Here is a 16092-nt window from a genome sequence, read left to right on the forward strand (position 1 = left end):
TCCTCTACACAGTTCTACACAGTTCAACAGGAACAGCAAAGAACATATGTGTTGGCGTAGATGAATCTAAGACTGTATCTCAGGGCTCCAGTTGTTTTTTTCCTGTTCTGTATCTTTATATGAGCACCTATGGCTGCACAGCAGTTCTCAGGTATATGTTTCTAGCCTCAGTGACTCCCATGTCAAGAGATCTGAGGTCATTGAATGGTTCAGATGACCGGAAGAAGGTGTTCTTTGCAGCTGCTGCAAATTTTCTTGGAGGAGATAATGATCACTGCTAGGAGCATGTGCCTGAAACATTTCTTGGATTGTCTCATATTTAATGGAATTGTATGATTCGTAGAGGGCTGAGGTGAACATAATTAATTCCCATTTAATAATCCTGAGTTGTTTTTCATGTTTCAAGTATTGGCTTTCGAGGAAAGTATAATAGGAGTTAAAGGTCACTATGTTATGTTTTTAAAGTCTTTGTCAGTAACTATGAGTCTTTGGGTTTTAAAACTTTTTTTTGAGGGAAGAAATAAATAGCTGTCCTATAACTGATCTACCCCAAACCTTGAGTGTCTGTCTAGGAGGAATTCTGTTAATACCTTTTAGAGAGACTTTACACTTGGGGTTAAAGTAATTTCCCCTTGCACTCTCAGATGTAGGCATAAAGAACTATATCAACAACAAAGAGTCTGACTCCTCTCTTTCGAGGCTCCTCCAGGGCTGAATCTAATTTGTGTGAGTCCACAGTTGGGGATACTTAACTTGAGAGATATTGTTTTGGCCTTCTTGGGCCAGCAGAATCTATTACATTAGCTTGGGGGACATCATTTTGGCTGCTTATCCTCACTTTATAATACTGTATCTGAGGGACATTTTTGCTCTGGACTTCTGTGTCCACAGCTCGTTTAGATCCTGCCCCCTTTTTTAAAAGGGATCCTAGAAAGAGGAGTAGTGCGAGTTTCCACTGGCTCTGCATAGGGGTGAATGTTTCTGGCCAACTCAGTTTAGGAGAAGAATATTTTGTTATTAAAATTCTTCAAATAAATCTTCATTTTCATATGATGACCAGCTTAAACAGACATTTATGATAATAATAACAATAAGCATCATATAGCACTTTAATATCTGCAGAGCACTTTACACATTGAATCATTGATCTTTGTAATAACCCTGTAGAGTAGGTGATTTACCTATGTGGAAATTCAAATGAGAGCTTGGAAGTAATTTGCCCAGAGTCATGCTACCTGTAAGTGTCTGAAGTAGAATTTGAACTCAGGCCTTTCTGACTCTAGGTTTAGTGCTCTATCCATTTTATCATATAGATATCTTTAGAAAAAGATATCTTCAGGGGCAAAGAAGTGGGGAGGTGCCATTCAGGTCAAGGAGATACAATGAATATAAGATACATAGGGAGAGAAGAAAAAGATGGGAATTATGGGAAGGAGAGAGAACTCTAAAAGAATAAAAGGTAAATGGCTTTCATATCCCCAACTCCCCCCATAAGCTCTTCGCATTGTGGGTCCTGATTTTTATTTTATTCATAGACTTTTTAAATCAACCTTATACACCTTTTACCAGAATAGCAGCCCAGGAGACTGGTATAGAACAAATAAAGGAATATATGCTAATTCCAATTCCCATAAGTAAGATTAGCTTCCCCAAACTGGTCATTCTTCTTTTATATTATCTTAATTTTGCACCTAAACTGCTGTGGTACCATGTTTTTATATCATATGGATGGAACTAACCTTTCTTTTTCACTGTTCAAGGCAGAGATTTACAAATGCCTTTAAATCCTTGAATTTTATTTTTTGGAAGGTCATATTAGTATTCTTGCTAAAAATAATGAAATCAGGAGGTACTAAAAAGCTACAATTAAATGGAAGAATAGTTTGTATGTTCTTTTAGAAATAAAAAAAGGAATAAAGGAAGTTGGTGTCATTGTATAGCCAAAAGTGATAAGGAAGACCATATCATGATACTCTTGGTCATCTTGCCTTGTGGTGGTTCATGATGGGCATAAGCCAACAAACTACTATGAAATTAAATCCAAATTATGGGGCAATAAATGTTTCTGAAAATTAAGAATTAGGGAAATAACATTCATTACTTGGCAAGAGCTATCAAGCAAAGCCCCAACTACTCATGTACCTATTTAGCACTTTCTATGTGAGGGTAGGATGATAAAAACTATGGTGAAAATGTGGTTTGGTATCAAGGAAAGTAAAAGATTTGTAGACTCCAGTCAAATCATGCTAAATTAAGAAGCATTTCTTAAGTCACTTCTTTACTATTTGTCAGGTATTGTTTAAAACACTGGGAAAACAAAGGAAGGCAAAAATAGTGTCAGCCTTCCAGAAAGCCTTATGACTGTCCATCTTTAATAATTATTTTCAAAAAAAGGAAATGGAAGGCATTTAAGTAGAAAAAAGGGGGGAGGAATAATAGTAAAGATATTGATTCCATTTCCATTTCTTAGAGAAATTTAATTGATGGCTCCCCAAAATCACCCAAAATGAAGAGGCTAAAAGAGTCCAGAAACCACCATTATTATTTCTAAGAAAATAATTTGACTCAATCAAGATGCATCTTTAAAGGCTTTCCACATACAAGATGATTCCCACACATATATTAAGATGCACACCTATTTGGCAGAAACAGTCATGGAAATGTGTATTTGGTTAATTGCTGATTATTAATGTCAGTTGAGGTATAAAACTAGAGATCCACATTCACCTAGAGTGGTCATGAAGAGTATCGTAAGGAGGGTCTAATATGCAGGATTTTGTATTAATGGCATATTTTACTAGATGTCCTCAGTCACACATGATATATCATATATAGATTGATCAATTGCACTGAGCCTTTGAACACTTTATAAACCAACTCTGTAAAATCTATGATTCTTAAAGAGATTGGTTTCTCCATCCATACAGAGAAAGAATGGATGAAAAATATATTTTGTCTAGGTTTAGGCATGCAACCTGATGGAAAGTCCACTGAGTAAGTGGAGAGGAATATTAGCTGCAGAGTCAGAGGACCTGGGTTCAAATTCTACTGATGCCTACTACCTGTGGGACCATGGGCAAACCACTTTATCTCTCTGGACCTCAGTTTCTTCATCTGTGAAATGAGGGAATTGGACTGGATTGCATCTTTCATACCTTTTAGCTCTATATATACCTAGGCTCCTATGATCCTGTACATATATATATATGTGTGTGTGTGTGTGTATATATATGTATATATATGTGTGTGTGTATATATGTGTATGTGTGTATATGTGTATATATATGTGTATACATATATACATATACACACACATGCACACAAACACATATATACATATGTGTGTGGTGTATATGTATATATGTATGTGTGTGCATACACGCATGTATGAATACATTGTATATGTGTGTATGACATCAACTGCAAATAGACAATGAACTGGACCCAGGTAAAACTAAGGTCAGATAATATATGGGAAAATATCTAGTGTTTCCAAAGACCTAAAGCTCTTTACTGCTACCAATGCCTATATTTTTTCTTTTTTTTTTAAGAAAACTCATTTTATTGATATTGCCTGTTTTTACAACACCTTCATTTCCTGGTGTATCTCTTTCTTATCCCTCACCCAGAAAGCCATTCATTATAACAAAGAATAAAAAAGAGAAAAGAAATGAAGTTCAGTAACATTAACTATACATCTATTAGTTCTGATAGTATATGTAGTATGTCATATTTATATACCCCTGATTCTTTATATAAGGGAGGTGTATTCTATAAGTTATAGATATGTTGCCATAAATATTTTATATATTTTGAACTTTGTTACCTCTGATCTCCTTGGGATATATATGCCTAAAGGTAACATCTCTGCATTAAAGGGTATGGATATTTTATTAGCATTCTTATCATAATTCAAAATTGCTTTCCAGACTGATTAGACCAATTCAGATTCCTCAAGCAGTCCATGAGTTAGCCTACGTTTTACATCTCACCTAAAACTAAATCCATCATTTGAAATTTTATGCCAATTTGCAAGCTGTGAGGTGAAATTTCATTTGATTTAAATTTATCTTATTAGTGTTTTGGAGCAATCTTTCTTATGGCTGTTTGTAGTTTGTAATTCTTTTAAGAAATTTTATTCAAAGTCCATCTCTTTAATACCAAAATAATCATGGAACCCCATGACTTTAGAAGAAGCAAAATAGCAAATTATTCCAAGGACAGTTGAGAGACATTGGTTGTAAGGAGGCTATTATAAATTACCAGTGATGATACATGGAAGAAAAGGCATAAAGGACATGAGTAACTAACAATGAGGTGGACTAGCAAAGTAGGAGGACTGAGAGACAGAAGGGATAGCATGTTTACAATATAGGTATCTTTTTACCAAAAGAATCAGAAGAGGGCTTTAAATATGTGGATCACTCCCATCATATAGTATTTATTAAATCCTATCCATAAGATAAGAACGTGTGGGTAGATTGCAGTCTATACTAATGGTAGGAATATCCACACTGATGATTACAAATAGCCGTTAAGAATCAAAGTAGGGGGTAGCTAGGTGGCACAGTGGATAAAGCACCAGCCCTGGATTCAGGAGTACCTGAGTTCAAATCTGGCCTCATACACTTGACACTTAGTAGCTGTGTGACCCTGGGCAAGTCACTTAACCCTCATTTTCCTGCCCGCCCCCCCCCCCAAATCAAAGTAAAACATCACGTGGGTTGGCAGAATTGTGACAATTTTAAATGGTGTGTTGTGGATTTTCAAAATACAGAGGAAAGAACTAAAGCGAGCAAATTTTTAATAGGCACCAAAATAATTTAAAGTGTGTGCTTTCAAAAATGGAGATCCTGTTTCAAGCTGCAAAATACTTATATGAAAATTAAAATAAATTTGTTGCTTTTTGCACTGGTTAGAAGGAAAAAGTAAGGAGAAAGCACTGTATAAGGAAGAGGAATGTGAATATGGAGGGGATGGGGTGTGGGAGGGGTCCAGCACAGTACACAAATGGCTATTCCTTTCAGATTATGAGGTCTTCCAGATGCTCTCACTTGTAGGTAACATGTTGCTGATTAATCAAGCCCTACGTGAGATCCCTAATTACTTTGACCTAACTATCCACATGGGGGGGGGGAAGTAGCTAAGGAATGCTTATTGTCCAGATCACAATATGCAGTTGGATAGAGAATGGAGAGAGATGGATCATAGAGATGGTCCATCAGTTCATATATCTTATACAGATACTGCAAATAGTGGAGCTGGGCCAAAAATTTAACAGCAGTAGAAGAGCAGGCTGTATTGCTATGGGAAATTGTACCTATTTGAATGACCTTGAGTTTGTCCATGAGAAAAAAAGCCAGCAGTTTTAATATCAATATTCTTCCAGTGATAAATATTTATAATAAATGGAATAATACCATTGTCTTTTAAAAAAAAAACCTGAGGGGCAGCTAGATGGCGCAGTGGATAGAGCACTGGCCCTGGAGTCAGGAGTACCTGAGTTCAAATCCGGCCTCAGACACTTAACACTTACTAGCTGTGTGACCCTGGGCAAGTCACTTAACCCCAACTGCCTCACTAAAAAAAAAACAAAAAACAAAAACAAAAACAAAAAAACCCCCTGAAGTTGAGGATCACACTAAGGGCAATGTGTGAAGAAGAAATGCAACACATTACAACTGAGTGATTATGCAGGAGGATCAGTGTAGACAATATTCTTAGATAAAGCTAGGACCAAAAAAAAAAAAAGTTTGGTTTGTCCTTCAGCAGGAGTGAGGATTCAACACTGGACACTGTGTGGTTTATTGGTATTCAGATAGAAGGAGAATAAATGGAAAACCCTTACAATGCTGAATGGACTTCCTATGGTAAATGTATAGGACTTATATAAGAGGTAGACAGAATGTTCAAGTATTGCTGGATTTCAAGCTGCAATATTGAAAGGATTACCTATATCATTGACATAAAAGCTCCACTGGAGAGTATTAGAGAATCTGCGAATTTGAGTCATGTGGGGAGTCAGAAAGGCAAGTGCTGAGAGAAGTATGAATAACCAAGACTTTTCATTAATAAGTTCAGTTCAACTTAAAATCCAGGCACCTCTGATACCAGATAATTCCTTTAAAGTAATTCGAAGGCATGTTTTGACAATAAAGACAACACTCCCAGTCATATGTCTAGTATTTTATACTTCCCAGCAGAATGATACCACTTTGGTCAAGTTGAAACACTGCACCACATTTTGCAGTTCATAAAAATGATGAAAATTGTCAAATACATGATGGGCATGCAATGGCAGAACAACATTACAAATGTCATATTATATCCTGTAAATCTAAATACCATTGGGTTTTACCCTACACTGTATTTCTAGAATAAGCCCTTTGTATCAAGGACTGAATTCTTCCAAATGTTGTAGCACCAAGTAGACACAGTGGTTTTTTCAAGAAATAATATTGAAAAGGCATTAAAACATTTACATATCAGAAAGTTTCTTTACTCCAAACTTTTATCCATGAATCTGATTTTCCCCCCATGGGATCAATATAGCCTAATACAGGAATACAAATCTAGAAATGAGAAAGACCTTATAGGTCATCTGTTCTGTGGTGACAAATTCAGATTTGGGAGACTCTAAATTGTATGTATTTTTGGTTCAGTTCTATCTGGTTACACTTTAATTTGTTTAGGCTACACTCAGGAGTGCTACTAGTCATATTGCAACCTCCATTTTTGATACTCCTGATGCAGTCCAACTCTCTCATTTTATAGATGAGGAAATTGAAACCGAGAGAGGCAACTTGAGTTGCCCAAAGTGACAGAAGTATTAAAGGACCACGCTAGAAATTGTACTCAGGTACTGTGACTCCATGTTCAACACTCTTTTCTTTGCAACACACTCCTTCTCATAAAACACACAACTGTATGACTTGAGTTTCAGTCCTACTTCTGTCACTGACTGCTTTTTTGAACTTCTGATACTGTAACCGTGTTAAATATTGACTATTAAAATAATACCTTGAATTTGTAGCATGCTTTATGCTTTTCAAATCATTTCCCCCACATATATTATCTCAACTAGTTAGGAAAATTAGGAATAATGGTACCGGGTGGTCCCTCCTATTGGGATATTATTGTTGTTCATTCTTCCCTTTCAAAGCAGACCCCATGAAATTGTGGGGTGATGCCTTTACTTGTGTATGAATTGGATTTAAGTGAGGCAGAGTTGCATGAAGTCATAGGCCTCACTCTTGCTTTCAGAGTCATCAAAGTCCAGTGGCAAGAAAAATATGATAACAACTACTGAAGCAATTCTTATACCCAATTGGATAATTGCGCTCATATATACCTTTGGAGGGAGAACTCAATGGCTTTCCATGGTTCCCCAGGTAAGAAGTGAGGGGACTCTTGGAAGGTCTCAGGCATACCCAGCAGGGTCTTAGTAGCCACTTGATGGGTCCCTAATGAAATAACATGATGAAATTCTTGCTAGTATAAATCAGATCTGGGGATAGCATGAGAAAATCTGATTGAGAGTTGGGGGAGAATCAGGAAATAGCTTTGTGGAGCATATTGAATTCCTTGAGGGTAGAGAGAGGTAGAAGAGAATAAATAAGTGTGTTGTCAAAACCAATGGTGTTATTACTACTGATGTTAAGTATTCTTGCTAAAGGGATTTCTTTTTACTTGATTTTAAAAGAACAGACTAAATTGTTTTTTTTTAAAAAAAAACAATACTTGTAAATTGAATCCTTTGTATAGCTTACTAGTTCCAAATACTTTGGGGAAAAAAAAATCTCAGGATCAAGAAAAGCTCCATTTCTTGAAGGTTAAACCTTATCTTTCCAAAATTGGTTATTAACTTAAATGGCTCATGCAAGCCTCTTCCAATTTTGTGGCCAATTTGAATGAGATCAAACTCTCCTAAGTACTTTTTTAACTCATTGCCAATTATTTTATCTGACAAGCACCTCTGAAAAGAAGTTGAATGGCACAGTAGCTAGAATATTGGACTTGGAATATAGAATCACAGGTTCAGATCTGAAGGGGATCTTAGAGATTTTACAGATAAGGAAACTGAGTCCCAAAGAGATTAAGTGACTTCTACAAGGTTACATGGGTAGTGAGTGGTAAAACCATGATTTGAACCCAGCACCTCTGACTCTAGACTGGAGCTTATGCCACTGAAGCACAAAACAAAGAGCTAAATTTGAATTTTCTTTAAAACACTTAGTATTTATATATGACCATGAGTAACTTAACTTTTCTGAATCTTGTTTTCTCATGTGCCAAGTGGGAATAATAATAATAATATATTCCCACCTCGAGGGAAATTATGAAGAAAGTGTTTTGGGAGACTTAAGGGGCTAGAGAAATGTGAGCTACTATTAGCGCCATCTAATTATCATCTATCATTTTTGTTGTGATGGAATTCAGAAGGAACATTTAACCTATCAGTAGAAGCTGTGCAATGTTTAAAGGTGATGAATAGAAAAGTTGGAATGGGTGTGCCAAAAGTCATAGTGCATTTTTAAGTGAATAATGCTGAAAAAATGCACCAAGACTTTTGCAACACTCTCTATATTTATTATTACTTTTGTGGGGGGTGGGGGATGGGGGAGAGAATATTCAGGAATCTGTGATTTTCTCCATTTAGATAATCCCTATCCTGGCATAGATGGTAATCCCATCCATGCTGCCACTAAAGAGAAATATCAATGTTTATCTAGGAACTATTGAACCAATTATGCTACTGTCCTAAGGCAAATTTATGTCTCATATCTGCCCTGGAACCACTCTAGCTTAGACAGGGAAAGAAAATGATAACATCCTAGGAATGCTCTGAGCTCCCTTTTTGATCTGCAGAAGACAAGCTTCTCTCTCTGTCTCTGTCTCTCTGTCTCTCTCTCTCTCTGTGTGGGGCAATGAGGGTTAAGTAACTTGCACAGGGTCACACAGCTAGTAAGTGCCAAGTGTCTGAGGTCAAATTTGAACTCAGGTCCTCCTGAATCCAAGGCTGGTGCTCTGTCCATTGCACCACCTAGCTGCCCCCAGACAAGCCCCTCTTATTTGTAATTTCTCCTAGAATCGGTCCCATTCATTAGTGTAATTAACTATCTAGACTAAATAACAAAAAGAAAGTCAGTCTATCATCCATACATTCCTAAATCATTTTGGATCTTCAGAATAGCATAAGCATTTTAATATGCAGGCACCATAAAGAGACAGCTGAACTAGTTAGTCATAGATCATGGGATTATAGATCTTGACCTGCAAGTGAAGTCAAAGGCCATCTAGTCTCATTTTACAGAAAAGGAAAATGAGGCACCGGGTGGTTAAGTGTTTTGCCAAAGGTCATCTAGGTAGTAAGAATCAGAGTGAGCATTTAAACTCAGGTCCTCTTACTCTAAATCCAGTGAATTTTCCACATCACCGTAAAAAAAGGTAGAATCAATTTAATGTGTAATGGTTGAAAACTGCATTTGAAAATTGGTGTAATCCCTCTGCATTCCAAGAGAGAGACCTAAATCCATAAAAAGCCCATAAATACTAGATTTTGCATTTAGGTCTTAGAATTTTCTTAAAAGATAGTAGTGATTCATGTAACTAGAGAGCTCCTTATTGATTATATGATTGAGGGAGCTCAAAAGTCTGTTATTCTTTCCAAAGTCAATTGTAATTTAAGCTCATTATCTCTTTTCCAGAGAGTCTCTTTCAAATAGCAACAATATCAAAATATAACTACTCCATTGAAAAGCTTAGATTGTCTGTTTCTTGTAGCTCACATCATAACCTTGTAATTAAGGGGCCCAAACCATTAAATACCAAGCGTCATCAACCTGTCCAAGGGGAGGAGCCCAATTTTACTATTGTTATTGGTAGAAAACTATGTTATTTTATCAAAATGTCCATTCCTGCCTGAGTTCTAGTGGGTGGGGGGTGGGAATGGAGGAGGAAGAGAAGTTGGAAAACAAAGTTTTAAAAAATCGATGTTAAAAATTTGTTTTTACATATATTTTGGAAAATTCTATTCAATTAAAGTGTCCGTTCCTATTTCACTTATGATACAGGATGCAATATTGGTTGGTTTAAGCACTAACCCATTACCTTTATTAATATCATCTTAGATTACCCAAATGAAATATTATTGCTAATCATAGCATTGATACAATTTGGAATAGCAAAATCCTTTTCTCCCCATATTGATTCAATAAAATCTAAAAGAGCTACACATAGCACCGGAATATCCAATCTCAACCATTACTTTGGCAGAGAAACCAAATCATTAAGGAGAAATTCTACTTCTGGGAACTCTTGAGAGTAGTTCTATTTGTTAAGGATCAGCAAGTAATATAGATATGAAGACACAATCTAGTCCTCATAAGATGATTTTTCAGGAGACGTGATATAGATTTAGCAGTGACTAATTATAGTGCAAAATTGGGTTATTACTAGTATTTAAGAATTACTGAGTCAAAGTATAATATTCCAGGCTTCTTTAAAGATTACTGGTGACCATGTGCAAGACACTTTCCCTATCTGTACCTCAGTTTCCTCATTTGCAAAATAAAGGAGTTAGACCAGATGTCCAGGGTCCTATCCAGCTCTAAATTTATGATCCAGTTGCTGTTGCCCTGTATAATACTGTTGCGCCATATTTCAGATGCATGGGAAATTTAACCATTTGCCATTTGGTTTTGGAAAATCCTTCACCCACACAGAAAACAACAATCCTTTTGTATTCATGTAAAATCACATAGTGACTTTAATACTGAGATAACATTTGTGGTCAAGTAAAGACATCCTGTCTTCTGAATGAGTTCCATATATTGAATATTGAAACTTGCAAATGTGTTGAAGAAACCACTTTCTCCTGTGACTTCCATATTTCCAATGACTTCCATATTTCCAATGACTTCCATAAAGGAGAACCTCACTCAATTGTGTTGAGGTTTTTCTGTGAAAAAAATAGCCTGTTTAAAAAGTAGAAACTACCTTTTGCAAGCTTAGAGAATATCATCTAAAAGTTTCCTTGCACTGTATTATTTCTCTCTTGTCATTTCTGCTAGCTGTGCGGTGTAGCACTGGGAGCTCATACTTCAATTCTTTCATATTGAGAGAGAATGGGCTTGAAGAACTTGGCATTTAATTCCCTCACTATGGCACTGTCAAAGTGGCTGATGGTCTGCTTTCCAGACTCTCTGCTTTCCAGTGGGCTTGTGCTCTCTGTTGTTGAGTAATTATCCCTGTTGAAGATGCCAAAGCCTAACTAGCTATTGTAATAGTAAATTGTTTGCTAAAACTTGGAGAGGGAGTTGAAAAATGTCACCAAGCACAATAGCTCCATTTTCCAAGAACAAGTAGAGAGTGTGATGGTTGTTTCATGTTCCTTAAGTTAATTGGAAAGTTTTTATTGAACGTATCTCACTTTAGTTAACAAACTTTCTCACTGAAGTTACCTAGTTATTTGAACGATGATCTTCCTTTTTGACCTGGTTAAGGAAAATCCCTTCTTCTTCTTAGTGAAGTCAGTGTTGCTTCTTATGTATCCTCTGGAACTGTTATTTTGTGCCTAATCATTACCTGGGTAAATATTCCTTACTGAAATATTCTTCACGGCCTATACAAATACATATAGATGTGTATAGAATTTGGAGTTCTTTTTCCCCCTGGAAGAATTAGTATCTATCTATTTAGACTATAGAGCATATAAATTCGTCATTTCTTGTGCCTAATTTTTAAGAGAAAATATTATTATTTGCAATCTTTTCATCTCAGCAATATCCACTTAACAGTCTTTGGGAAGATAACCATTGAGGTTTTGTATAACATATATTATTTGTATATATATACATATATACTTACATATATTATAATTTGGTTTGTAAAGCTCTAAGCTTTGATATCAAATAGATCTCTACGACAGGATGACAGTGTAGATAGAAATATTTTACATTTCTCCAGAGTTTGTTAACCATAAAATATAAAACTTAAAAATACAGAAAGATGGGTTATATCTATCATGTGTTTACTTTTCGATGAAGCTGGGTCTTTTTTAGTAGTATTCTCTTACCAGATTTTGAATATATATAGTAAGAAAAGACCATAAATCTGTAACAAATACAATTCTGACAATATATAGCTTATGGAATTAAATATACATTAGATTCAGTTAGATCTCAGAGTAGTAGTTACAAGCAATACCTAAGTTTAAAAATACAGTACTGGAGTTCTCTACCCTTGCTGCTAAGAAAGCAAAAGGTGACCTAAAATTGCCCCATTCTATTAATTAATACATAATAAAATTCATGGAAACACCAAGAGTAAAAAGCCAATTGCTTCTACAACCTGAATACAGTATAAATATAGTATAATAACTTGCTATTTTTTCTGAAAAAAAGGTTTGCATTTGTTATGAACTGGAAGTCCAATTCAAACAACTCTGCAATATGTATATAGTATAGGGCATGAGGATGGTAATGTTGATGAGAAGGGTTTGTCTTAAATGGCAAAATCCTTGAACTGATGCAGTTTGATCTATAGACTAATAAGGGGTGTGTTAATCTCTGGAAAAGCTTTAAGCCAAAGACTCACTCCATCCCTGGCCCTAGGAAGTTATTTAAAAGCCACAGACTTTTTTTTTTCTCCTTAGAGTATTAAAGTCTGCAGACAGAGCCAGCAGCATATAGAGAAGCCTTCATTTTTACACATAGAGAACTCCCAGGGCTATGAATGGAAGGGCTGTGTGTGTAAAAAGGACATGATTGGCAGGAGAATCTGGTCCAGAGAAAGAAGGTATAGAGTTGCCTTAGTAAAGAATTTTACACTGCTTATTCATAGCTTCTTTCTTGACAGGTATGATTGTTGGTGCTCTCTTTGCCTTTCATCAGATGCTGTAACCCCGATGCACAGGTCCAACCCTATATGATAGCCAGACCACTGGATCCAAATATTTTCTTCTCAATGACCTTAAAAGAAGAAAAAAGGAAAAAAAAACCTGAGTTAAGAGAAATGAGTCATTTCTTTCCTCCATTGACTAAAATATGCTCAGACCATCCACAAAGGTATACTCATTAGGAATTTTGTCATTCAGGCATACAGTTTCTAGGTGTGAAACACGAGTTGGCTATCTGTGAGAGAAATATTTTGAATGAACAATGGAAAAGCAGCACTCATCACAGGGAATAAGAGAAAGAATGCTATAAATAGCATTGAGTTGGAAACCTGCAAATGTGGAACATTTCGACTTTGTTTTAACGCAATTTCAGTTGAGAAATTCTTATTAAATGCTTTCTGTGAGCAAAGGGACTGTGGTAGGAAGTACCAAGTCAGAAATGAAAAATATCCATGGCTGTAAAAGGGATGTACACTTAAGGATAAAGAATAATAAGGGATAAAGAAATATAGGAAAATTTGAGGAGGAAAAGGGCACTAATGACTAGGGGAAATCAGAGAAGGCTTTTTTAGGTGACATAAATTGAGCACTGACAGAAGATACAGATTCTAAGAGCTATAGCTTAGGAGGGTGGGTGTGTATTCCAGGCATGGTATCATATGCAATCATCTTTTCCTGTTTTTCTTGGTATAGGGAAGTAGTCCTCTTTGATTGTGTTTGTTAAGTTCATAATAGTAAAAAGCAATTTAAAATAACATATAATGGCATTATCAGTACTTCAGCACTAATTATTTTATCACCTAGATTAAAGAAATCAGAGGCAAGATAGATCTTCAGAGGGGATATGGTAAAGGGTTAGGGCTAAAGCATATCATGTCGATCCGTCAGGGCAAGTGTTACTGAAATGTCACAGTGTCAATGTTTGAGCAGCTTGAGAGGTTTCGAGGTCTAGATGTGGACCTTATTTGGGGAAATGGGGTTTCAAATCCAAGGGAGATGAAAAAGATGCTGCAGAGAAATTCCATCTATAGTACAACATAATCTAACCTCAAGTACAGGTGAATGAGTCACATGTGCATGCTATCAAGATATTTGCCCTTAATGGATATCAGATGCTCCATCTCCCACCTCCATGCCTTTGCAAGGTTGTCTTCCATGCCTGGAATTCACTCTCCCCTCACTTCCTGCTCTTAGGATACCTTATTTCCTTCAATAATCACCTCGGTTACTACCTTCTTACAAAGTCTTCTCTTATCTCACTTCCCTCCAGATGCTAATGCCTTCATCTCCCTGCACTTCTTTGTCTTAATTAACCTTGCATTTATTTTGTATGTGTTTTTATATATGTGCAGAGTCACATGGTACCTGTACTTATATACTATAAGTTCCTTGAGGGCAGGAACTATTTCATTTTTCTCTTTGTATTCTCAGTGGCTACTAATGTGCTTGGCACCTATTAGCATTGCTGGCTGATAGAGTAATTTTATTTCTGAAGGGTTTTATTCCTTGTACATCTTTGGATGATTTTATACCTATAGAAATCAACTGTACAAGTCAAATGAAGTCAAGTAGCCTTTATTAAACACATTAAGGGCAATGCCTGACACTATGCTAAGTTGCTGACACTTGAAATACCACTAGAAAAATAGAAATGTGAAGATCTGCAGATCTGAATGGGTTGTAAGCTCAATGCAAGCCAACTGGGTGAGAAAAGTTGATGAAAGTTCAGGCTCATTAATATATAGATTTGTGTTGTCTATAATGCATGGTGGTAGTGGTGGTGGTGATAACTCCCCTGTAGTCTTTGCTGATCATAGCTGGAGTATTCAGCACTGGGTCCAATATTTTAGTAAAGACATCTGAAAAGTTGGTAACATAACTGGAGAACAACTAGGATGTTTGGGGGTGGGGTTCTGAGGATCATGTCATATGAGGATTGGTTGAAGTAATTGGGGATGTTTAAACTTCAGTGTACTCTCAAGAGGTAAGAACTGGGTGCTTGATATGAAGAGGGTTCAAAGCTCCCCTATGCACTGTGCCAGAACCTCAGGATGGTTTCCAAGTTGTCAGAAGTCAGAAACTGGGTAGTTGGGATGAAGGGTAGAGCAGTGTATGGAGAATGAAGAGTTGGTGTTTGCTTTGGAAGACTCTGTGGAAGCAGAGAAAGTGGTTAGTGGATATGCCTATTAAAAAAATTTTTTTTTTTTGGTGAGGCAATTGGGGTTAAGTGACTTGCCCAAGGTCACACAGCTAGTAAGTGCCAAGTGTCTGAGGCTGGATTTGAAATCAGGTCCTCCTGACTCCAGGGCTGGTGCTCTATCCACTACACCACCTAGCTGCCCCTGGATATGCATATGTAAACATAAATGCAGACAAGATTTTAAATTTAGAACTGGAAGTGATCTTTGAAGTCACCTAATCCAATTCTCTCTTTCTAGACAAAGAAACTGAGGACCAGGAGGTTAAATACTTGCCCAAATTTATACAAAGTAGTAAGTAGCAGAGTCAATATGTAAACCCAGTACGCTTTTCACTCAAGTATGAAAGATGAAGAAGTATTTAAGGCAATGAATTGGGAATGAGGACTGTCACTGAGTTGTACTATCCAGGTAGTATGATGGTACTTTTAGGACTTCCAAGCACAGCTATCCTGGAGGACTTGGGAGGCAGCATAGGCATGATCAAATATCATGATAGCATGCAGAAATAAGCAGACCTAGTGTATGCTCAAATAGAGAAAATATGTGCATGCCAGTACCCAGACAACTGCTTAACCTTTTAGGGGATCAGAATTATGAAGTCCTGGCAGATGTAGATGTGCAATTGTCACAGTCTTTGTTCCCCACATCCTCTGTATGAAAAGAGAGAACACCTGGGAATGAGGTAAGTGAATGAATGATTCAATAAAGACAACATTTATGAAGAATTCACGGTATGCCAAGCACAATAGACACAAATACAAGGTCAAGTCAAAACAAACACAAAAAGGTTAACAGTCATTCTAGGAGTGTTTTGGCAGACAGTCAAGTAACAGGCAGTTAATAAGCACTTAATATGTGCTACGTACTGGCCAAAGTGCTAGTTAGAAATACAAGCAAAAAGATAGACCCTTGAGGGTCCCAACCCTCAAGGAGATTATATTCTTTTTTTGTTGTTGTTGGGGATTTTTTTGTGAGGCAATTGGGGTTAAGTGA

General features: G+C 36.6%; 1 protein-coding gene across 3 annotated transcripts in view; it reads right to left on the reverse strand.

Moving 5' to 3' along the window:
* LIN7A (lin-7 homolog A, crumbs cell polarity complex component) overlaps nucleotides 1-16092 on the reverse strand; it is a 236708-nt gene that overhangs the window by 20938 nt on the left and 199678 nt on the right. For 2 of the 3 annotated variants that reach the window (XM_043967437.1, XM_043967441.1), the window contains exon 6: nucleotides 6172-12971. The exons of the other annotated variant lie outside the window; for it this stretch is intronic. The gene's annotated coding sequence lies outside the window, so the exon portion shown is untranslated. Of the gene's footprint in view, nucleotides 1-6171; nucleotides 12972-16092 lie in introns of those variants that run through there. 3 annotated transcript variants of the gene reach the window in all.

This window comes from Dromiciops gliroides, chromosome 5 (assembly GCF_019393635.1).
Source record: "Dromiciops gliroides isolate mDroGli1 chromosome 5, mDroGli1.pri, whole genome shotgun sequence".
Taxonomy (NCBI): Eukaryota; Metazoa; Chordata; class Mammalia; order Microbiotheria; family Microbiotheriidae; genus Dromiciops; species Dromiciops gliroides.